General features: G+C 39.4%; 2 long non-coding RNA genes across 2 annotated transcripts in view; one reads left to right on the top strand and one right to left on the bottom strand.

The window, feature by feature from the left end:
• Positions 1-25,971, bottom strand: part of LOC125452304 (uncharacterized) — a 168,966-nt gene that overhangs the window by 105,378 nt on the left and 37,617 nt on the right. The gene's annotated exons all lie outside the window — the stretch shown is intronic.
• LOC132210570 (uncharacterized) lies at positions 563-22,763 on the top strand. Its single transcript, XR_009446705.1, has 3 exons — positions 563-621; positions 732-815; positions 22,716-22,763. It is a non-coding gene; the product is annotated as an uncharacterized LOC132210570 (long non-coding RNA).

Genomic DNA, 25,971 nt, shown 5'->3' with positions numbered 1-25,971 from the left:
ATTGAATAGCTGCTTCTGCAAAAGGCAGATATGATATGATAGAAGTGGAAGGTAGCAAGTGAGAAAGAGTAAAACAATAATAATTCAGAGTATTTAAATTCAAAACTAAGTAAAGGAATGAATATCCAAAAAATATAGAGAAGCAATGTGACACATCGCAACTGCATGATATTTCAAGATAAATGTACGTTTGTATATAATGAAGACTCTAATCAATTCCACAATTCTTTTTCCCCAAACAGGGAATTAAGAGAATATCAACTCAGAAATACATGAAGAAATGTAATTCTTTGGAAAAGTGTAATTACGATAAGGTGATATGCCTGTTTGTGAAATCAGTTGATGAAGGCATAAGCATTGCTTATGATAAGTACTGGCAACTCTTATCAGTTGCGTGACGAAGTATTTGAAAAAAAACATTGTCTAAAATTCAGATGGGTTTGACAGTGAGCTGGAAAGCTCACGTTGAGATTTTGTTGAAGTGAAACTGTGCTTACTTTCATTTCCCTGTTTAAAATCGAATTTTAAATCAAAGGTCTGGTTTAAATTCATAACAATGGAGAGCATTTTGGAGACCATCACATGGATAGCATGATGCAATTTGTGTCCTGTATATTGAAGGTCGGTAAAATTAATAAGATGTATTTTTCTTCATCTTCCAAAAAAAGTGAACAATTACTACTTCTCCTAATCAAAGCAAAGCCAGGCTTTGAACATTTATTACATTGCAGGAATCCGGGAGAATAAAGGAAAATCGGAAGAACAAGCATTGGAAATAATAAGCTGGATATAATCTCTGAACTGAAGAGAATTTGGTACGCAATTTTATTTACTTATTCCAATGACTTCCTTTCGGATAGTACAGGCAACTGAATTCAATATTTGGCAGCACAAGCAAACGTGATATCCAATTTTAAATAATGGAACTTGGTATCCCTGTGTTGAAATTGATCTTGGCTGGAATTTAAAAAAAAGCAACTGATAGCATATTAAAAATTTTGCACCATTTCTGTGTTCCTTTTCCATTGATTTGGTGTGCAAAACATTCACAGTTGCAATTAAATTGGTTCAGTGTAAAAAACTATTATAAAAACAACAGCCTGAAGAAATTGTGGAATATTTGCCATTTTCTTTCTTTTAGTGACTCTTTATTTTAGTGACATTATAAAAATCAAAGTTTGAAACCATTAAAATGCCATTCATGTACATTAAGTACGGGTGTTTCAGAAAATACAATTCTGGAAACTTCACTCGTTTTTAACGTCACAGTTCCTGATACCACGTAAAACACATTAAAATGATAGAAAATACAGTGTAGGTTTCAGAAAAGAGAAATTGCAATAATGCATCAAAACAGTGAAATAAAATCCTGCTGTCACCAAAATTCTGGACGTAAATTTATTCAGAACTGACATATTGGATACTGCATTCCCTGATCTTATGCTTGTAGTTGGTGATATGATAATAAAGCATAGGATTTTAGTGACTATAACTAGGAAGATAAGCAAATGATCAATGAATCTATACAGATGTTCCAATATAAAGCCATATTAATATCCTCAGAAAATGATTGCAAAACTCTTCAGTCACTGCACTTTTGCAGAAATAATTTAGAAAATTCCAGGCTTTTGTCTTGATACAGTAATTTTCTGCCAAACAGTCTACATGTGGACATTGGGTGAGAACAGCATGGGATTCGCTTGTGGTGCATTATATTCTGTTGCTGTTTATGAACTAACATTTGTACCTCAACAAGCATGCCAGCATTTATTTGCTGACTACTATTCCATCAGAACAAGATAATCTAAATTTTAAAGGTCATTATTACCTCGTGAGTTGCAATGAAATACATTGTCCATTTATGGTAAAAGATCAAAGTCTGTATTTATCAAGTGCAGCAATTTATGTTCCATGTGCATTACGTATGCTGTCCTAATGCTTATTGTATTAGATTACTCATGCACAGCTTGCAAGTTCAAATACCCATTGTAGGTTCCGAAAATGAATTGAATAAATCTGGCTAATTATGGCCTAGCTGGGTATTGTCAGGGAAGGGAACCTATTGCCCTCAATCTCATTTGGCTTGCATTTTACCCTTGTTACCCAATGTGTGGTAGAATTTTAATCCCCTGAGGGAAATCAAGAATAAGAATACTGCTTGTTTTAAAATCTTTATAGCATGGCATCGATTTAATAGATCAATTTCTAATAGTTCTTAACACAGAGATAAGGGTACATTATACATCCAACATAATTTTGCTCCAATTGTTTGAATAATTTTTAGCAAATGTGTTAGCTTGTCTAGGTGCAATTCCATGTATTTCTTTTCACTTGGCTGGCATTACAACCCCAAAAGTAATGATACCAGACTGACCAACTGGCATTGGCCTACACTAGAGAAGCCACAATAGTAAACTCAGCCCTGTCAAACCTGCAAAGTCCACCTCAACAATACCAGGGTGAAAGCTAAATTGAGGTATCTAACAAACTCAAAAGAAAGTCAACGACCTCTGATTGTCATTGTGATGGAATTGAACCTTACCAGATACCACCATTGCTATTCTTGGGTATGTCCTGGCTTACTGGAAGGACAGACCCAGCAGCAGTGGTAGCACAATGGTATATAGTTATGACAGATTTATGCTTGGATTCCTTAATGTTGACTCTAGACTAAATGAAGTCTCATGGCATCAAATTAAAGTTGTAAAACCGCCTGCTGATCATCACATACTACCTGCATGACACAAATGTAACCGTCCAAGTCAATTTTGGTAAGAGCCACCACCTCATAGACATTTTGGAGATGAAGTCCTGACTTTATATTGAGGATAGCTTGCATCATCTTGTTGTCAACCCTATCACACTACCCCTTGGTAGTGGTAGATAAGATAGATTTCTAACAAAAATAGCAACACAGGACTTAGCACACATGAAGTGATGTGGGTCATCAGTAGCAGAAGAATTGTACCCGATCACAATCTGCCACCTGACAGCCGGGCATTTCCCCCACTCTACCTTTATGATCGAGCAATGGGACCAAGCCTGGTTCAATGAAAAGCACAGAGAGAATGCCAGGAGCATCACTAGGCATAGACCTGGCATATCGAATTTAATTCAGAAGAATGTGAAGTGATTCATTTTGGTAGAAAGAATAAGAAGTACAAGAAAGTTAAGTGGCACAATTGTAATGGAATGCAAGAACATAGAAATCAAGAGAATGTATGCACATAAATCATTGAAGATGGCAAGTAGCTTTCCTGTAAGCTGCTCAGAAATTGATGGTCCATGCACAAAGAAAATGAATGAGGGAAATTATTGGCAGCAGGATAAGTTCATATTGAGAATGCTGAATATCATATTCTGTAGTACAATTGCTGTGCTAATGGGACAGATTTTGATCAGATCTAAAAACTCAAGACTGGGCGCCATGAGGCACTGTGGAAGATGAGAGCAGCAAATTGTACTCCAACACAATCTGTGAACTCATGGCCCATCATATTTCCCCAACTGTTAGACCATAAAACCTAGAACATAGAACAGTACAGCACAGTACAGGCCTTTTGGCCCACGATGTTGTGCTGAACTTTAACCCTAAACCTAAGGCCTATCTCCACACCATATGCCTATCTCATTAGCTGATTAAATGCCCCTAATGAGGCTGATTCCCCTACCTGCTCCGACAATGCATTCCACGCCCCTACCACTCTCTGAGTAAAGAACCTACCTCTGACGTCACCTGTACATCTATCTCACTCAATTTAAAATAATGCCCCCTCGTAATAGCTACCTCCACCCTAGGAAAAAGTCTAGCTGTCTAATTACCATCAAGAAAAGGAACAAACCTGGTCCAATGAAGAGTGCACACCAGGAATAGCACCTAACATACCAGAAAATGAGGTGTCAACCTAGTAGACACAGGAGTACTTGTGTGCAAAATAGCATAGGCCTCTGCACTCTTTTCACCTACAACTGTGAATGGTGATGCACACAGTTAAAGAACTCATTGGAAAAGAAGGCTCTACAGATATCCCTATTCTGAATGAAGAATGAGCACACATCAATACAAAAGATAGGACTGAAACATTTACAACAATCTGCAGCCAGAAGTGCCAAGTCGATGATCCATCTTGGTTTCCTCCAGATGTTCCCAGTATCTCAGCCCATTTAACTCACACCATGTGATGTCAAAAAATGGACGAAGGCGCCAGTTCCTGAAAAGGCATTGGGCCATAACAATATTCTGGCAATGCCCCTAAAGTATGTACTCCCTAAAAAGCTGAGCAAATGCAGCTATAACAATGACATTTATAGTGTCAGTGTGGAAAATGCTCAGACGTGGCCTGTGCACAAAAAGTACAACAAATCAAACTCACCTAATTACTGTCACCATTGTTTACTCTCAAACATAATTGATGCAAGGAGGCATTCACAATGCATCAAGCAGCACTCACCTAGCAATAATCTCAAAACTAACATGGCTTGTATACAACAAGGACATCTCAGTTCTTCATCTCATTAATTCAAACATGGACAAAAGAGCTGAATTCCAGAGATCAGGTGAGAGTCAAGACCACATTTGACCGAGTGTGCCATCAAGAAACCCTTGCAAAGCTAGGATCGATGGGAATTAGGAGGGAAAGCCTGCCATTGGTTGGAGTCAAGCCTGGCATAAAGGAAGATTGCTGTCGACGTTGGAGGTCAAACGTATCAGCTTCAGGACACCACTGCAGGAGTTCCTCGGAGTAGTATCTTTGGCCTAACCAATTTCTGATGCTTCATCAAGGACCTTTCCTCAATCATAATATCAACTTTTCTCTGATGCTTACAAAATCTTCAGTACCATTAGCAACTTCTCAGACACTGAAACAATCCAAGCCCAAATACAGCAAGATCTGGTCAATATCCAATCTTCAACAGACAGGTGGCAAGTAATATTTGAGCCAAACAAGTGACAGGCAATCACAATCTCCAAAAAGAGATTTACATTTCATGGCATTACCATTGCTGAATCCCATTAATGACATCCTTGGAGTTACTATTGACTACAAACTGATGCTTAGACTAGATATGGAAATGCTGTGGTTGGAAGAGCAAATCATATGTTCAAAAATCTACAAGGAGTAATTCATCTCTTGGCTCCCCAGAACCTGTCAATCACTGACAAGTTACAAGCCAATGAGATATTGGAATACAACATACTATTCTGAATGAAAATAACACCCAGCAATATTGACACCATTAGCTTGCTTGTTTGGCATCACATATCCAGGAATTCACGCTGTTCACCACCAATGCACGCTAGCAACAGTATCTACCTTCTACAAGATGCACCAAAACTCCTTTGGTAGCACCTTCCAAACCTAAAGCTTCTGTAATATAGCAGGCCAAAAGCAGCAGATAGCTTGGAACAACATCAATTACAAATTGTCTTCCAAGCTAAACATCACCCTAATTTGGAATTATACTTTTTCACTGCTGCTGTGTCAAAACTTCTTCCCTGACAACATTACAGACGTACCTTCACCACTTGGAAAGCAGCGGTTCAAAAATGCAGCTCACTACCATCTTCTCAAGGACAATTAAGGATAGCCTGGTCAACATTGCTCTATTCGCTGCTTTTTTTCAAATATTGAGATCAGGTAATCCAAGACAAATGAAGATTTAAACCTTTTTGTTCTGTTTATTCAGAATGACAATTTGTTTTAATGAGCGTTCCTACCCACTGTGCAAGGCCAATATCACATTCCAACACTGTTCATCAATGTCTATCTAGCATAGCCTTAAAGAAATTCAAAAATGAATTATCCATTGCCCTCTTGAATTAACTTCACAGAGGCCAGAACCCTGCCACTAAGCCACCCTATAATTATACAAGGAAAGTCATTGACACTGATCCAGCTTCCTCAGAGCCAGCTCATAGAATGAACAGAGCCTCTGACACTCCTGTCTTTATCTGCCAGCCAGGTTTCCCTGACAGGCTGCAATTAACAGCCCCTATCAGGTAACTCTTATCCTATGATGTTTAACTGGCTGACCTCGTTACAATCACTACATTCCTCCTCCTCTAAGTTTGAGAATGTAGACTGTTTTTTTTGTGTGTAGCTCTACCTGGGATATAGAATAGAATCATAGAATCCTTACAGTGTGGAAACAGGCCCTTCGGCCCAACGAGTCCGCACCAACCTCAGAGCATCCTACTCAAACCCATTTCCCAATAATCCACCTAATCTACACATCCCTATGGGCAATATACCACGGCCAATCCATCTAACCTGTACATCTTTGGACTGTGGCAGGAAACCCACGCAGACATGGGGAGAATGTGCGGACTCCACATAGACAGTCGCACGAAGGTGGAATTGCACCCGGGTCCCTGGAGCTGTGACGCAGCAGTGCTAACCAATGAGCCACTGTGCCACCCTTCATCTGGTCATGTTCTTACAACTCTGCCTCTGGTACATGAAACCTGTAATGCACAGCAGCTCTCTTCTTCCACCCAGGGTGTCTTGGAACAAATTCATACTGCTCTTCGAGCAGCAAAGGCATTGACGTATACTGTGTCCATCTCAGATTCTAAAGCATCTTCAATGCTTGATGGAAAGGGAGAACCCACAGGGTCCGGAACAGTCAGAGAGCCAGTAAAGGTTCGAGGCATACTTTGGTCCCACACCATTTGCAAGTCTGCAGTTTTCATGTGGCCCATGTCCTTTTCTCAGGGCCATCGCACCTACCTGAAACTTTACACATCATCGAACCAGACCTCACATCAGCCAAGCCTCTTACCCATGCAGGGCCATTCCCGTAGTTCCTACAACAAATGTTGTCCCTTGTATCAGTCTGTCTCCTTCACTTGTGTTCAGCATTGGCATTTCTGATGCCATTTCACCCTAACACCTATACAGCCTTAGGCCCAGGAAGATCAGATTTAACCTGGTGCAGAGACTTCCCCCCATTTGTAACTGTGTTGGAGCTATCATTAGTGGTAGCATGATGGGTGGTCCCATAATCAAGTAGGGACTGGAACTCAAGTCACTTCCATGTCACTTCGATTGCCCCCATGCTCTTTCCGTGACTGTCATCTTGTATGGATATGATACTGTTTGGGCTGCTACATATTTATGATGAAAATTTCTACTACCACCCCTCTTTCAGTGTCAGAAATTATGACGCCAATTTGGTCTTGTGCGATAGATGAAATCTTTAGGTTTAACTAGAAAAGTATTCTGTAGTTAATTAGATATTGTATATTGCATGTCAGCAACTAGTTATAGTTAAAGATAGACATTGATACAGAGACTTTGAAGCAGATCAGTAATCAGGTTTCACTCCTTTGAGATCTAAAACCGATCTGTCCTCCAGTCCATACGATAGCATCATATTGCTGGTGCTTGTGACACTCCTAAGACACAGCCACAGTATGCCATAACTGCTTCATATCCACTGTTCCAGTATTCACTGTGCACAGAAGTATTGAGCCACTGGCATGTCTGCCAAAATGCTCTTGGAACTGAAACAAAAAGCATAGGGGCTGTGAAATTCTCCTTTGAAAATACTTACTTATGTTACACCTCATGAGAGTTCCAATCAACTGCAGTCGTTCATCGTATCATCGCATGACAAAAGTTTTAATCAGCTTAACACATTTTAATCATCTGAATAAACAAACTAAGTTAGCATTCCCATTCACATTGTATAAGCAGACCTCTGCTGAGCTGAATCCATGAGCTATTCTTGGAACTTAGCCAAGCACTTATAATGAGGCCTTCTGTAAAAACAGATGTCTTGTCATCTGTCCAAGCTGCATTGTTGATAAAGTTGGGCTGACCAGTTTGTAAAACACTGGAGAAATTTGCAAATCTGACTGGTGAACGGAATTATTATCTCACAGTTAGAATAATTATGGAATAAGAATTAACTGAAATGAATAGCAAAATATCCTCTAACACTGTGATGATTTAGATAATACATTCTTTACCAATCTTTAGATAGACTTGTGAAACTTTTGGAAATACAACTCTCTGAGATGAAACAAAAACAGAAATTGCTGGAAAATGAGCAAGCTTGGCTTGCTAAACCATTTCAGTGAGGGGATTACCCTATTATAGTAGGCTTGGGACCATATACAGACAAAACTGGGTGATGATTCCTGTCATAAAGGTCATTGGGGAACCATAAGGATTTTGCAGCGATGACACACCATCATTGTCACTTATATTAGGTACATTTTATTTTATGCCCTGATTCTCAATGTCAAAAATAGTATAAGTATTATCTGTTTAGTCTTCTGAATGGCTTACAATAAACATCACCACCAAATTTTATGTTTAAATGTGAGCCCATCCATACTTCCTGAAACCCCTTCAGATTTGTGTCCTTTACTTTTTCCTGATTCTTCCCATTCCCCTTACCAAACACATCAGTTTATATTTCCTTGCACAAAATTTCAGCCATTAATTCCACCAGCCTTTCTTTGTCCTCTGAAGCCTGACACCATCCTTCTCTCAGTTTACTATGCCATGAAGTTTTATATCATCAGAAAAGTTTGAACTTCTGCCCTGCAGTTCCAAGTTTAGTATAAATCAAGAAAAGCAGTGGTCCTACTCCTGAGCCCTGGGAACCCTAATGTCTTCTTTCCTTTAACGTCTGGAACACAAAGTTTTGCCATTACTCGCTGTTTCTTGCCACTCAGTCACTTTTATATCCACAATAGCACTATTATGAAGGATCATAACATCATATTATTGCAGATCTTGGCTGCTAAGCTGAAAGAAAATGAATTTTAGACTTTTTGTTGTGAGAAAATCTGACTTGTTTATGTTTTAATTTATAATAACACAAATTTTGAATATGGTATATCAAGCCAAGTTCCAATCTGGGATCTCACTAGTCCAGTACTACAATCAGTATCTATCTTTTATTTCATCTGTTTCAACTTTGCTGGTGAGGCTATTTTGTAGTCCCAATGGAACTTCTTTCTGAACCTTGTCAAGAAACTTAATTAAATTAAACATAGTTTATTTTTAATTCATTTATGCTGGCTTTCCCTTATTTATCTACACTTGTACAAGTGTGTTTATTTTGTGCCAGATTATATAATTCAAGAGGGTTTCCCATCATCAATGCTAAATTAACTGACCTGAAGTTCTTGTGCTTATAGTTTTTTTTACACCCTTTTTGAACAAGAACATATAAGAGTGTAGCACTGCTAAATCTGCAGCCCACCATCCCAGAAGTAGAGGATGAAGAAAGATTAAAAATACATTGCCAGGGAAAACATACTTGACCTCATCCTCATCAACATGTCAGCTGCAGATGCATCGGTCCATGACAGTATTGGTAATAGTGATCATCGCACAGTCCTTATAGACATGAAGTCCTGCCTTCACATTTAGAATACCTGACATCATATTGTGTGGCACTATCAGTGTGCTAAATGGGACAGAGTTTGAACAGATCTAGCAACTTAAGACTGGGCATCCATAAGGCACCGAGGCTCATCAGCAGCAACAAAATTTTACTTGAAAGCAACTGCAAACTCATGGCCTGACGTATCCCCCACACAACCATTACCATCAAGCCATAGTATCACACCTCATCCAATGGATAGTGCAAGACAGTATACCAGAAGCAGCACCATGAACACCTAAAAATAAGGAGATGCTACCAAACCGGCCTGCTTGCATGCCAAATAGCAGCAAGTGACAGACAGGGCTAAGTGATCTCACAATGAACAGATCAGTTCTAAGCTCTGCAGACCTGCAAATCCTGTTATGAATGGTGGTGGGAAATTTCAGAACTCACTAGAGAAGGTTTCACAAATATCCCCATCCTCAATGATGGAAGAGCCAAATACATCTGTGCAAAAGATAAGGCAGAGGCATTTTCAGCAATCTTCAGCCAAAGGTACGGAGTGGATGTCCCACCTTGACCTCCTCTAGTTGTTCCCAGCATTACAGATTCCAGTCTTCAGTCAATTCAATTCACTCTGTGAGATGTCAAGAAATGACAGGAGTCACTGCATACAACAGTGGTTATGGACTCTGATAATACTCCAGCAATATTATTGAAGAGTTGTGCTCGAGTACATGCCACTCCACAGCCAAATTATTCTAGTACAGTTACAACGCAGGCATCTCCCGACAATGTGGAAAATTGCACAGATATGTCCTGTGCGTAAAAAGTAGGACAAGGGTGTTCCCAGGATTGGAGGGTTTGAGAGGCAGAATAGGCTGGGTCTGCTTTCTTCCTGGAGCATTGGAGGCTGAGGGGTGACCTTAAAAGAGATTTATAAAATCACAAGGGGCATGGATATAGTGAACAGCCAAGGCTTTTTCTTCCCACGGTAAGGGAGTCTCAAACTAGATGGCATAGGTTTAACATGAGAGGGGAAAGATTTAAAAGGGACCTGAAAGGCAACTTTTTCATACAGAGGGTGGTGCGTGTGTGGAACAAACTGCTAGAGGAAGTGGTGGACGAGGGTAAAGTTATGTCATTTAAAAGGCATCAGGATGAGTATACTGATTGGAAGGGTTGAGAGGGATATGCTGGCAAATAGAACTAGATCTGCTTAAGATATTTGGTTGGCATGGAAGAATTGGACCAAAGAGTCTGCATGTGTGATATATAACTCTACAACTCCGTGCCTTTATAATTCTAGCCCAAACCCTGCCAATTACTACTCTATCAGTCTACTCCCAATCATCAGTAAAGTGACAGAATATGTCATCAACTGTGTCATCAAGCAGTACCAGCTCAGTGATGCCCAATTTGGGTTCTGCCAGTGCCACTCAGCTGCTGATCTTATTAAGCCTTAGTTCAAACAAGGACAAAAAAGCTGAATCCCAGAGTTGAGGTGAGAGAGACAGCTCTTGATATCAAAACTCTTTTGACCATGTGGCATCAAGGAGACCTGGCAAAACTGGAATCAATGGGTATCAGGGGACAAAATCTCAATTAGTTGTAGTCATTCCTGGCATATAGAAATATGGTAGTGGTTATTAGATGTCAGTCATCCTACCTTAGGACATCTCCTGCAGGAGTTCCTCCAGGTGGTGTTTTCAACCATCTTCAGCTGTTTTATCAATGATACCCCCTTCATTATAAGATCCAAAGTGGGGATACTAATGAACACCTCCAGTAAGAGACAATCTCAATACTATCCCTTGATATTCAATGGCGTTACTATCACTCTATGTCTCTATAACTCTAAATCAAATCTGACCAAATACTACCCCATTAGTCTACTTTCAATCATTAGTAAAGTGATGGAAGGTATCATCAACAGTGCTATCAAGCAGCACCTGCTCAGTAATAATCTGCTCAGTGACGCCCAGTTTGGGTTCCACCAGGATCACTCAGCTCCTGATCTCATACAGCCTTGGTTCAAACATTATCAAAAGAACTGAATTCCAGAGGTGAGGTGAAACTGACAGCCCTTGGTATCAAGCTTATATTCAACCATGTGGCATCAAGGAGCCCTGACAAAACTGGAATCAATCGTCATCAGGGAATAACCTCTCCACTGGTTGGAGTCATACCTAGCACATAGAAAGATGGTTGTGGTTGTTTGAGGTCAGTCATCCCAGCTCCTATATATCCCTGCAGGAGTTCTTCAGGTATTGTTTTCAACTATCTTCAGCTGTTTCACTAATAACACTCCCTCCATCATAAGATCAGAAGTGGAGATGTTTGCTGATGGTTGCATAATGTTCAAAACTATTCAGGACTCCTCTGTGACTAGAGCATTCCAAATTTAAATGCAATATGATCTGAACAATATCCAGGCTTGGGCTGACAAGTAGCTAGTAACATTGGCACCACACAAATGCCAAGCAATGGACAGCTCCAATAAGAGACAATCTAACTATTATCCTTTGACATTCAATGGTGTTACTATCACTGAATACTCAAAATTCAACATCTTGATGTCTAGTAGAAACTAAAGTGGACTCACCACATAAACACAGTAGCTACAAGAACAGGTCAGAAGCTATTCATGCTGCAAGTAACTCACCTCCTGTTTCCCCAAAGCCTGTCCACCACTGGTAACAGGAAAGTTGTGAATGCGATGAAATAGTTAACACTTGCATGGATAATTGCAGTTCCACTGACACTCAAGAAGCCGAACACCATCCAGGACAAAACAGCACACTTGACTGGTACGACATCCACAAGCATTCATTCCATCCACCAGCAACGCTCAGTAGCGGTCGTGTGTATCATCTACAATATGCACTACAGAAATTCATCAAAGATTCTCCAACAGCTCATTTTAAATCCAAACCACTTCCATATAGAAGGACAAGAGCAGCAGATACATGAGAACACCACGACCTGAAAACTTGCCTCCAAGCCACTCATCATCCCAACTTGTAAATATATGTCATTCCTTCATTATTTCTGGATCAAAATCCTGGAATTCCTTCCTAAGGGCATTGTGGGTCAACCTAGAGCATGTAGACTGTAGTGATTCATGAAAGCAGCTCACCCCCACCTTCTCAAGTGCGACCAGGGACAGGCAATAAATGCTGGCCAGCCACCAATGCCCACTTCCCATGAATAAATTTAAGCAAATGAAATGAGGGAATTCAAACCAAACAAACAGGATTAGTGTAATTACAAATGTAGTCAACAAAGAAAAAGTGCGGCCAAAAAGGCTGAAAGTCAATAACATTGGAGATGAGGGGAAAGGAAATTTTTTTTTCTTGTCATGCTGGTGTCAGATATTTTGCTATTGCATTATTTATAAGACCCCAAGAATAAGCCATACATTTAAATCACCTGAGAGTAGATGAAGGTAATTTCCAATGCAGGTTATGATTCATTATGTCACCAAAATGCAGAAGAGCATTATTAGAGGAGTTTCATCAAGTGCACAGAGGGATAGGCTATTTGTAAGCTGAAGCAAGAACCTGCTTTTGTCATGCAAAAATAGAAAGATATATTAAAGAGTTGATGGATAGTTGTGTGGTGTGTATCTCAGGATTAGAGGGGATAACGGAATTTTGCCAATCATCAGCCATGTGTCAAATTACAGAAGTTATCCTGCTCTCCTCGCTGCGTATCCACCACACATCAATGGTGCCTCATTCAAGCTACCATGCAGTAACCAGTGGTACTTGTCATGCCAGGGTCTTCGGAAGTGCCCACCACCAGTGCCACATTCAAAATTCAGCTGTGCACCAGGTCAAACACTAACAGACAGGAACTGCACTTTACCCCTGCAGTCTGGGAATAACTAACTCAGAAATGATCAACAGAGGGCATTTCACATCCCAATTTCTTAGCAGGGGCCTAGAGACCCTGGTAGATGAGATTTTAAAGAGGAGGACTATCCTTTTCCTGCAGGATTGTCAGAGAATGCAGCACCACATTCTCACAGTCTAGTCCGAAGTTGCCATTGGCTCAATGCAGTGTTGTCAGTCTGGGGAAATACCACAAGAATACTAAGACCTTCTGCACTCGTTGGGGATAAATGCCAACATTCCTCTTATTTCTGCTACCTCAGACCCACTCTCACTTTGCTACTGCTCCCATTTCCCATCAAATTTCATGATCTACCACTCCTACTATTGCAACCAGCATTTTCCCTCACTTGGTCACCCACTACTAACCCTGCAGGGTTTCTGCACTGCCATGTCATTCTGTCAGGACAGCTCAATACTTTTCTCTCACCTACACCAGCACCATCAGCTGTGCTTTCCACTTCCATCCTGCTCAATTTTTCCTTTTGTCATTTCAGGAGAGAACCAAGACAAGTAATGGGGCACCTAGCATCCATTATCTCGCCCCCTATGAGGAAAGAATCTTTTGCCCTTATTTGACTGTTAATGTAGTGGTGCAGGCAAGCAAATATGATTTATTGTTAAGCACTAGTTGGTTTTCCTTTACTGACAGTGCAAATGTAATCTGAGCACGGACGAAAGCTTCCTTTAAGTTTTTCAGTGTTTCAATCTTTAAAAAAAAGTCAGCAGCAAAGATGTAGTCTTTAATGTATCAAAAGTTATTTTATTGAATGACTATTAATAAAAGCTGCAAAGTAAAATACTGTTATATCTGTGAGGAAAAATATAGATACAAACTTTAAAAGTAGATCCAAATAAAAGGTACTGAAAAAGATGAGAATAAGATCATTCTGTTATCATTGGGGGGTCTGTTGCCTACCTTAAGATTCTTCTTTCAAAGTTGAAAGATTTGAAAAGCAAAGTTAGATTCAACAGTGACAATGATTTCTGCAGTGAAATCATTGGAGGATGTTTGTACAGATTTATTGAGCAGACCAGATTCTGGGAAAGAGCTCCTCTATTTCACTTCCATGGCACTGCAGGCTATAGCTTGAACTGTCCTTGTTCAACACTGTCATGGACCAGGACGGACCCCCTCAAGGGTATTTTAAGAAGGTAGCCTTACCCTAACTTTTTCTGATTGTAAAGGCAAATGTGAAGTGCCGTGTTCCAGATGCAATGCGACTCTTTGAACTATTTAATGGTAAGCAAAATAGAATTATTTAAACACTGTTGTTAAAATACAGCCAAGGAAAGAGGTATTAGGAATGATAACAATATTTGAAAATTTATCTGAATAACAGATATGGTGACTTTCACTGATTAACTGTTCCAATACAGTAACATCCCATGAACATACCCCTTGGCAAAAATAGAAAAGCTGAGAAGAATATACTTGTCTCATAGGTAATCAAGCAGCAGAGACAATCTTCAACTTCTAACAATAACTGAGGGAGGGAAAAGATCTTTAAAAAAAAACTCTCCACGGTGTGGAAGCAGGCCATTTGGCCCATCCAGTCAACACTGAGCCTCTGAAGAGCATCTCACCCAACCCTCGATGCTATCCCTGTTACCCTGCATTTCCCATGACTAATCCACCTCGCCTGCACATCCCTGGACACAATAGGAAAATTAGCATGGCAAATCAACCTAACCTTCATATCTTTGGACCTTGGGAGGAAGCCAGATGAAACCCAACACAGACACAGGGAGAATGTGCAAACTCTACACAGACATTTGCCCGAGGCTGGAATCAAACCTGGGTCTCTGGTCCTGTGAGGCAGAACTGCTAACCACTGAGCTACATTGCCTTTTCTATTCTTCAAGCCCACAACAACAACTGCTTAAAACTAAATCTAATAACAAAAAAAACCTAGGAAGTCTGATCTGTGGAAGCTGGCCATACCCCAGCTCTATTTGTCAAACTTTAAAGAAAAAAAAAACCTAAGGCCTCAAGAGCTGTTTACCCCAGTGGTTTCAGTCAACTGCTCACCCTTATGACCACTCTTCACAAATGACCAGGACAAATTAACCACTTAAAGTCATAGCATTGTCACAAGCACTACAGCTTAATAAAAACCAAATGAACGGCGGATGCTGTAAGTCAGAGACAAAAACAGAAAATCATCAGAAATGTCTGAGGAAGGGTCACTCAAGCTGGAATGTTAACTCTGATTTGTCTCCACAGATGCTGCAAGACTTGTTGACATTTTCCAGAAATTTCTGTTTCTGTTACAGTTTCGCTTGTTTCCCTTCTTCCCAACTTTCTGTTGCAAACCCACTCTCTGGTGCTGCCTCATCAATATTCTTCTTCATGTTCTATTGGAATGGTATTCAGTAGCCTGTGTATTATATCAGTCCTAACGGGACTGCTATGTTAAGTTTTGATGAATCCCTGTTTCACTAAATAAAATGAATTATGCAGAAATTCACCATGACGTGCTTTCCACTCTCCTGTTTGTCTTTGAATCTTTGAATTTTTCCCTTTTATAGGGTCCATCGTATTGTCCAAGACTTAATAGAATTCTAAATTTGTTTTTGTGTGGTGATGCTGCGATCACACATCAATCTGTCTCTATTTCTGACTGAACTAAATCAGCAAGGGCAGTAATGTGACTCTCAGAAATCTTTTTAAAATTGATTTACCCCTGTAGCCTTCCTTATAACATATATTATATTTGTGGAAAGAATGAGAGGAAGGTTGTTCTTTTCATTCCATCTTTTTTACTGATGATATCCTTGTCAGAAGTCACACAACACTAGACTATAGTTCAACAGCTTTATTTGTAATCACAAGCTTTCAAAGCATTGTCCCTTCGCCTGATGAAGGGACAGTGCTTAGAATGATTGTAAATTCAAATAAGCTTCTGTGACTTCTGAAATTGTCCATCCCAGTCTAACAGTGGTACCTCCACATCATAAATATCTTCGTTGAAACATCTTTTTTACATGCAATTTAGTCTGGAAATATCAGTGCTATGTCATTTTGTGACTACTATAGCAACAAAATTACAACCTAAACTGTTAAAATTTAAGTATTGATGGTATTGGTTCAGCCATTACATTTTGACAAAATGTTCAAGTTTACATTTTAATGCATTTAAATAGATCTACTCCGTATAGAATGTAATACATTGTGTGAGTTGAGCAGTTTGTTACATAACCATTTCTGTTGCTCTCTCTGTTGTGAGGCATAGATAGGAATACTTTAATAGTCTTTCAGTGAGTTGACATGGTGGATTTTTTTTCATCAAAGCAGGTAACAGTTTCAGATTTCTTATTATCCTTTTCCTTGCTTAATCTAAATATCATAATGTAAACCTAATGATCGCTGTTCTCTGATAACAAAGTATGGAGCTGGATGAACACAGCAGGCCAAGCAGCATCTTGGGAACCCTGCAGCCCAACGGTATCAATGTGGACATCACCAGCTTCAAAATCTCCCCTACCCCCACCGCATCCCAAAACCAGCCCAGTTCGTCCCCTCCCCCCACTGCACCGCACAACCAGCCTAGCTCTTCCCCCCCACCCACTGCATCCCAAAACCAGTCCAACCTGTCTCTGCCTCCCTAACCTGTTCTTCCTCTCACCCATCCCTTCCTCCCACCCCAAGCCGCACCTCCATCTCCTACCTACTAACCTCATCCCACCTCCTTGACCTGTCCATCTTCCCTGGACTGACCTATCCCCTCCCTACCTCCCCACCTATAATCTCCTCTTCACCTATCTTCTTTTCTCTCCATCTTCGGTCCGCCTCCCCCTCTCTCCCTATTTATTCCAGAACCCTCACCCCATCCCCCTCTCTGATGAAGGGTCTAGGCCCGAAACGTCAGCTTTTGTGCTCCTGAGATGCTGCTGGGCCTGTTGTGTTCATCCAACCTCACATTTTAGCATCTTAAGAGCAGCTGTGTTCATCCAGCTCCACACTTTGTTACCTCGGATTCTCCAGCATCTGCAGTTCCCATTGTCTCTGATCACTGTTCTCTAATTGTTCTTTGGCTGACATAAAATCCACTGAACCCACTTACTTCTCCAGAAACAAATAAAAAAAATCATTCTTCATTTTCAGATTGTGGCATAAGTTTCATGTTTATCAAAACCTATATTATTGTAAAATGTACTATATTTGAAAAAACAACATTATTATAAACACAATGTTTCAGGGAAGTTTTAGCTGAGTTTATAAGTTGTATACATTTCTTGTGAAAACAATTGGAAATATACTTTGCCTTTACATTATACCTGGAATAGATTCAGTAAATTATATTTGTTATGTAATACATTGCCACAAGAATAAACAGTGGTAACTGGACAAAAGGTGATGGTGTCTAATAAACGATTAGTCTAAGAAAGACAGATGGTGACAAGCTGGTGGTAAATTTAGTCGGTAGTTAACAGCTATTCCCGCTGTCACCAAGGTGACACTTCAATTCAATCTGTGAAACAGATTTTAATGTCCACAATCTTAAATTGAAATGGCATGAATAGGGGAGAAAAACACAGTGCATTTAATTAACAAATGAAATATCATTAAATTAGAGAACTGTATTATAATACAGTGAAAATTTGTGTCTTTGACCATGAGGAAACATTAAAGCCTGTGATGTTATTACATGAACATATATTCTACAAAACGCTACTGCTAAAATAATAGCTAGAGAAATTTAATTCAAACATATTTAGCATACGTTGGAATAATGTCAATCTGAATAACTAAGGGTATATTCACCAAAAAATATCACCTTTTGGCGGATATGTGACATGGAGCAATTATTTAAATTGAAGTTCATACTAAATGTAATAGCTTCAAACCATTACATGATCCAACCAATTTAATCAATATATTTTAGATTTAAGGAAAATGTGTTTTCTTACACTCAGAGTCTTTGTCCCAATTAGTGATTCCAATAAGAGTGAGTTTGAAAATTAGGAAGCTTATTCATTACCATTTCTTTACCTTGGAGATTAAAAATAGAATATTTCACTCAATCAACTCAAACACACTATTAAACACGCCCAATGATTAGAAGATAAAACAAAATAATTATAACTAATGATTATCTCAGACATTTACATAGACGCTTGTAGTTACTCAGTTGAGTTTTTTCAAAAATGTTGTTCTTGGGATGTGAACTTCACTGGCAAGGCCAACATGTCCTATTTGAACTAAATGGCTTGCCAAGCCACTTTAAAGTACAAATAAGTATGAGCACATTATTGATGGTCTAAATTCACATATTGGTCAGACCAGGTAACGGCAGAAATTCTGATTTCTAATAGAACTATTATTCACACTCGCTTCTAACTCAAGATTTAATTAATTGAATTTATATTACAGTTACCATGATGGGATTTGAACTCATGTCACCAGTTCATTGTCCTGACCCTCTGAATTACCAGGTCAGAAATCACATGACGCCAGGTTATCGTCCAACAGGTTTATTTCAAATCATAAGTTAATGGAGTGCTTCTCCTTCGTCAGGTGAAGTCACCTGTTGAAGGAGCAGCGCTCCAAAAACTTTGATCATTATATAATCTGTACAGTGTGGAAACCGGCCCTTTGGCCCAACAAAAGTCCATACTGACCGTTAGAACATTGCATTGAGACCCATCCTCCTAAAAGCCACCTAACCTAAATATTCTTGGGCACGATGGGCAATTTAGAATGACCAACCCACCTAACCTGCACATCTTTGGACGGTGGGAGGAAACCCACACAGACACAAAGAGAACGTGCAAATTCCACACAGACCGTCACCTGAAGGCAGAATTGAACCTGGGTTCCTAGCACTGTGAGGCAGCAGTGCTAACCAATGAGCCACCATGCTGCCTTGTGCTTTCATAAAGCTGTTGGACTATAACCTCGTGTCATATCACTTCTGACCCAGTCCAACACTGGCACCTCCACATCATGGCTACCATTGACACCACAAACAGCCAGCTCAAAGTGGAGAGCGCCTCAAAGAAGATCGCGCATATTGGGCTTCACCTGATGAAGGGGCAGTGCGTTTAAAGCGTGTCATTTGAAATAAACCTGTTAGACTATAACCTGGTGTCGTGTGACTTCTGACATTGCCCACCCAGTTCAACACCAGCACTCCACAGCATGATTCTGAATTACTATTTCACTGATATTACCACTTTGCCACACATTTCCCCTGTTAGTATTTTTGGAGACTGAAGTTTTAAAACATAGATTAATATCAGTGAGAAATAGTGGGAACTGCTGATGCTGGAGAACCTGAGATAGCAAAGTGTAGGGCTGGATGAACACAGCAGGCCAAGCAGCATCAGAGGAGTAGGAAAGCTAATGTTTTGGGCCTGGGCTCTTCTTCAGAAAAATCATTTTTCACCGTGGAAATCAACCACTGAAAATAGGTGTGAGGATCAGGAAGCACACTTAATCTACCCTTGTTTCTTCAGATGTAGGCAGTATGTAAGATTAGTGTATTCTGCTGATTTTTTAAAAATTCAACATGTTCATGACAAGAACATTATTCAGTAGCTGTGAAATTGAGTAGGCCACAACGTAAAAGGTGTTTTACATGTATAGTGCAGTTGTGGATTTAAAATTTAAAATAGACGCAGATAGTTGAGAATCAAAAAGTAATGCTAAATTTGTCTCCACATTCCAAAAAAAAGCAAACAGGAAAATATCAATTAAAGAAAGATTTAAGATGTTGAAGTAGACATTAATATGTTTTAGGGATTGAATCTTTATAGCTGACTGTGTTGGAAAGTGAGTTAAAATATTGTTTTGATGTTTATGTTATGTAGTTGGATGGTGTTTTCCATTTGTAGATTTGTTACTTCTTTCTTTCTTCTTTTCTATAATAAACTTATATTCTGTTTTTAAGAAAAAAATGTGAATATGTTTTAGTAATGTGCAATCATGTTCAATAAAAACAAATAAAAAACAGCAAACCAGGTCCCATTCTGAGATAGAAGAAGGGCCTAGGCCTGAAACGTCAGCTTTCCTACTCCTATGATGCTGCTTGGCCTGTTGTGTTTATCCAGCTCTACACCTTGTTATCTCCCATTCTGGGATATGATTGTTTAGTTTTGACATCAGCTAAGATCATAATTTGTACAATCAAGGAAAGTTAGTGCAGGTTAGCAATGTCCTACATTAATTCAAGACAGTAAAGTGAAGATCAGGAATGCAAAAAGTTATTTTGAGATGGGAAGGTTAATTGTAGCATTGGACAGTTCTCTAAGGTATTTTGACACTGCTCTGGATGTCTTGATGCAGGAGGAGGAAGAGAGATGTCATCCATCCATAGGAAAATCCCAGACAAACATGCAGAATGCGGCAGGCCCAGATGGCTGCCGCAATCAATACCAGGAAATGTGCCCTGAAGAGCTAGCTGCACTGTCACAGTAGTTTACTGACCTACGCTTGTGGTTAAAGTTAATTAATATATCTTCAGATTGCATGTTTTACCAACTCATCATTTGCCTCACGTATTTCTCACTTCATCATTCAACCACCAACAACATCCATTAATCATGACTGTCAAACTTGTCTCATATTCACATTGTTAAGACTGCTGTAAGTCTCATGCTCATGTCTCACATCTCATTGGCTGCTAAATCAAGCACTGTTAGCCAAAATATATTGCACAATATTCATTAAACCATTTCTGTTTTTCTTGCAACATAGAACTGAAGATGATATGACCAAACTTATATGGACTTGGATATATGACTCCAACTCCACACTGCTGTCTATTAGGGGAAATGGTTGTCAAATAGAAACAACACTGTCACTTGCTCTTGCACTTACATCCACCAACTTGGATATGAACATTGACATGGAAATTGCATGTGGTGAGACACTGGGTACAAGCGGTATGCAGCCAAGGTGGCAGAAATATATTTACAGACAAGTACATGTTTACGGCACAGAAGGAGGCTATTTGACTCATTGTGTTTGCACCAACCAACAACAGTAAAAGACTTCACTAATCCCATTTCCCAGTATTTGGCCCACAGCCCTGGAAGCTAAGGTAATAAAGGTGAATATCTAAATGCTACAAGAGTTTATGACTCGACCACTCTTTCAAGCAATGAGTTGCAGACTCCCACAAAAATTCTCCTCAGTGTTCTCCCTCATTTTAACTCTATGTCTCTTGGTTATTTACCTCACCATAAACAGAAACAGTGCCATCCAATCCACCTTATCTATGGCCCTCGTAGTTTTATATATCTCTATCAGGCCCCTCTCAATTTTTGTTGTGGCAAAGTAAAAACCCCTAGTGTTTCCAACCCAGTCAGCATCCTGGTAAATATCCTCTGTATTCTCTTATTGCCATCGCATCCTTCCTATAATGTAATGACAGGAATTGCATACAATACTCCAGTTATTGTCTAATGAATGTTTTATATTGTTCGGGCATACCCTCCTTGTCCTTGTGTTCTATGCTTCAGCTGCTAAATGTGAATATCCCATTATATCATTTAATGACCTTATCTATCTGCCCTGCTACCTTCAGGGAGTGGTGGATATGCACACCAAGGACCCTTTGATCCTCAGTACTTTCCTGGGACTTACCATTCATAGTGTAATTTTTTAACCCCCTCTAAGTGCATTACCTCATACTTTTTCTGGTTCAGTTCTATTTGCCACTATTTTGGCCACGTGGCCAGACTGTGATATCATCCTGCAGTTCACAGTTGTCCTCCTCATGACTGACACCTACAAATTTAATCTCATCCATGAACTTTTTGATTGAATTCCCCATCTTTAAGCCCAAATCATGAATGTACACCTCATCAGCAAGTGCTTCAGCATTGGGCCTTGCAGGCCCCTATTGGAAACAGACATCCAGTCCCAGAAACATTACTCTACTATCATCTTCTGCTTCCTGTCTCTCAGACAATTTTGCATCCAATATGCCACTCTACCTTGGATCCCATGCGCTCTTACTTTCTGGATGAGTCTACCACGAAGGTCCTTTATCAGAAGTATTGCTGCATTTCCATGTAGAGCTGATCAGTGTTTTTCATCAATTACTCAAAAGATTTAATCAAATTTGTGAAATACAATCTTGTCTTAACAAATCCACGATGATCATTAGTGATTAATCTATATTTCTCCAAATGCAGATAAATTCTGCCCATTTGAATCCTTTCTAATAACTTCCCACCATGAAGGTTAGGCTGACTGGCCTATAATATCCTGGTCTATCCCTATTTCCCTTTTCTTTATAACAAAGATGAGATGATGTTAGTAATCCTCCAGACCTCCGATACCTTTCCTGTGGCCAGAGAGAATTTAAAAATTACTGCCAAGGCCCTTGATAGCTCATTGGTGTTTTCTTGACAAATTGCATTGTTTGATTTCTGCATTTAAAAGATGTAAAATTTGTGACGGTTTGTGTTTTAAAATTGTTAGAAAGTGATGTATTTGAACGTGGTATTTAATTGTAGGCACTGGTGTCACTGCTAGATCAATCACATTGAATAACTCCGGCCAGGAAAAGTTTTTGCTTTTATCCTCTGCTCCTCGTCGTGGTGAGTATCAGCATAAACTGTCTACACCCCCAGAAATAACGGCTTTCTGCGAATATTTTATTTTCTCTGAAGTTGTGATTTCAATTTCCTGGACTTTGGTCAACATCAAGGCAAAGCTTCAGCACTGGCCTGCACTTACCTACTGTGAAAGCTCCAGGCTTTATCTTTGCTCTAAAGTTTTGTTGCTTACATTTTAAGGTAACTCACATCAGCAAATAGAAATGAATCTACGACTAACCTAAAGGAGTTAATAATTCCCTCAAATAATTCAATTACAGGGGCCTTCCTGCTTATAAAAGCATGTTCACCTTCGCAGTAAGAAATGGCATCAGCTGAACCATTGAGCAGTTCCTGCTGTATGCTCTCTCCATGTACACCAGCATCCTCAGTTAAGGTTGCATCAGTATTGTATTGTGATACATGGATACTTTGGAGATAAGCAGTGTTTCTAAAATATTGAAAATCATGGAACAGCATGTATTATATTAGATGTGTTTCTTTGATTGGACAACACTTACTGAACAATCCTGAGTATGTAATTTTGTTTTGCTAACAACCAGTTTAAGTTTATCAGAAAGATTTCCAACTTAGCTCACTTATGCATGCTAACAGCAATGCAAATCCAATTGTAGTATATGCCTTTCCCAAGAAGAAGGAACATGCCAGGGACTGGACTTTTTTTGAATTCAGCAAAGGTGTTGGGGACAATATTTCCAATGCACATTTTCCCAATGTCACATTCAATCAGAGTTAGCATGAGGTAGCTCGATTTGAACCTCCCATTTTTATGTCTGTTCTAACCAAAATCTTTCACAGTATGTTTATTTATATGAATAATTGGAATAATTTAATTGTGTGGAAGGTAACACCAGCACAGGTTAGTTAGATCTGTTAGAGAGATTAGTTAGATAGACTATGTTTATCTTGTAAATTTTCTACACTATAAAATTTGGTTGCCGAGGACATGCTTATTCAGAGTAGTAGGTGATGGCATGTGGTATTTTTGCTGAACTGATAATCCAGAAGCCCAAGCAATGTTTCTGATGATCCAACTTTTGAATCCAAGCAGCTGGCCTGCTGTGTTCATCTAGCTCTACACCTTGTTATCTCATGAGCATGACTTTTTAAAAAAATTCATTCACATGATGACGGCGAAACTGATTAGACCGGCATTTATTGCCCAGCCTTAATTGCCCAGAAGCCATTTAAGAGTCAACCACTTTGCTGTGGGTCAGGAGTTACATATTGTCCAGGCCAGGTAAGGACGACTGTTTCCTCCCCTACAGGATATTAGTGAACCAGATGGGTTTTTTCAATAATTGGTAGTGGATTCACGTTCATCATTAGACTCTTAATTCCAGTTTTTATTGAATTCAAATTCCACCGTCTACCATGGTAGGATTCAAACTTGGACCATCAGAAACATTACCTGGGCTTCTGGATTATCAGTCCACAAAAATACCACAAGACCATCACCTACAACTCTGAATAAACACGTCCATGGCAACCAAATTTTATTGTATATAAAATTTACAAGATAAACATAGTCTATCTAACTAATCTATCTAATAGATCTAACTAACCTGTGCTGGTGTTACGCTCCACACAATTAAATTATTCCAATTATTCATATAAAGAAACATGCTGTGAAAGATTTTGGTTAGAACGGATATGAAAATGGGAGGTTCAAATCGAGCGATATTTTATACTTCATGCTAACTCTGATTGAATGTGACATTGGGAAAATGTGCATTGGAAATATTGTCCCCAACACCTTTGCTGAATTCAAAAATAGTCCAGTCCCTGGGCATGTTCCTTCTTCTTGGGAAAGACATATACTACAATTGGATTTGCATTGCTGTTAGCATGCATAAGTGAGCTAAATTGGAAATCTTTCTGATAAACTTAAACTGGTTGTTAGCAAAGCAAAATTACATACTCAGGATTGTTTAGCAAGTATTGTCCAATCTAAGAAGCATATCTAATATTATACATGCTGTTCCATGATTTTCAATATTTTAGAAACACTGGGAAGGCTCCTGATCTGGATTCCATTTGACAATGAGAAAATGAATACAGATTGAAAGTAAGAGAAACATAAATATTGAATTAGAAGTCACAGAATATCAGAGTTAGCCAGTGTGGACAAAGTGGACAAAGACACATTGTTTAAGGATATCACAGGTATTAAGGTCATTAGAGCAAACAACGTAGTTCTGAAAGGAAGTTAAAGAAAATTTTGACATTCAAGAGCCTTGGAATTTACTGCAGTATGCCAGAGAAACATAAATGGCAGTATCCTGTGATGCTGGAAAGGGTTAGTGTTGCTCAGCAGGATTTGCAGTAGTCCAGGTTTGTTGAGAGACAATAAAAGTCATTGTCCAGAAGGAGAATAACGTAGCTTAGGACGAAGATGAATGTTATCTCACGTAATGGTGAGAAAGACATAATTTCTGAGAAAAATGGAAAAAAAATTGTCCAGAAGAGCATTTCAAAAAGCTGCAGTTTTCAAAGAGGAAAAAGAAATGATAGATGACCATTACAGCTCGGAGGATAATTCAGAACTATGCAGCATGAGAGAGTATGAATCTAAGAAGTAGAAGCTGCATCATTTAGAGCAGCATGCAAGCAGTCACTTACATTGAAATATTCATGACAGAGCCCATGAAAATTTTTTCACAGCAAGAAATTCAAGGAAAATTTGGATTTAGTCAACTGTGTTGTAGTCTCAGTGGTAATTTGTTGTTTTTTTTTCAAGTTGATCAGGCCACGCCAAGTTGAAAGATGGGATGGGAAGTTTCAGAATGGAACATTTGTGACATTGTGGAGTTTTGTAGTTGGCTATCGCAGGCAAGAGGAAGAGAAGACTCTCACCATGTAATTGCTAGGTTGAATCAATCAAAGGTCAGCAGACAGGTGCCCAAATTAATGAAGTTTCTGTGCTGCAGGCCCAATCAGAACACAATAATCCTACAGCTTGGTATTGTCAGTAGAAGGTTAGTTGCTGCTCAGGCATCCAGGAAAGCACAAGATCATCTCCATTTTCATGTCCCTTCACAAGGATGGTTGGAAAGATTTTTTGGCTGAAGCTTTGCAGGCAGAACACTGCAATCAGAGGCAAAACCCCCTCTGATAGTGTTGGGATAATAAAAATGTGAACAGCCAAAGGGAG

This window comes from Stegostoma tigrinum, chromosome 1 (genome assembly GCF_030684315.1).
Source record: "Stegostoma tigrinum isolate sSteTig4 chromosome 1, sSteTig4.hap1, whole genome shotgun sequence".
NCBI lineage: Eukaryota > Metazoa > Chordata > Chondrichthyes > Orectolobiformes > Stegostomatidae > Stegostoma > Stegostoma tigrinum.
This window is presented reverse-complemented; position numbering and strand designations above follow the sequence as displayed.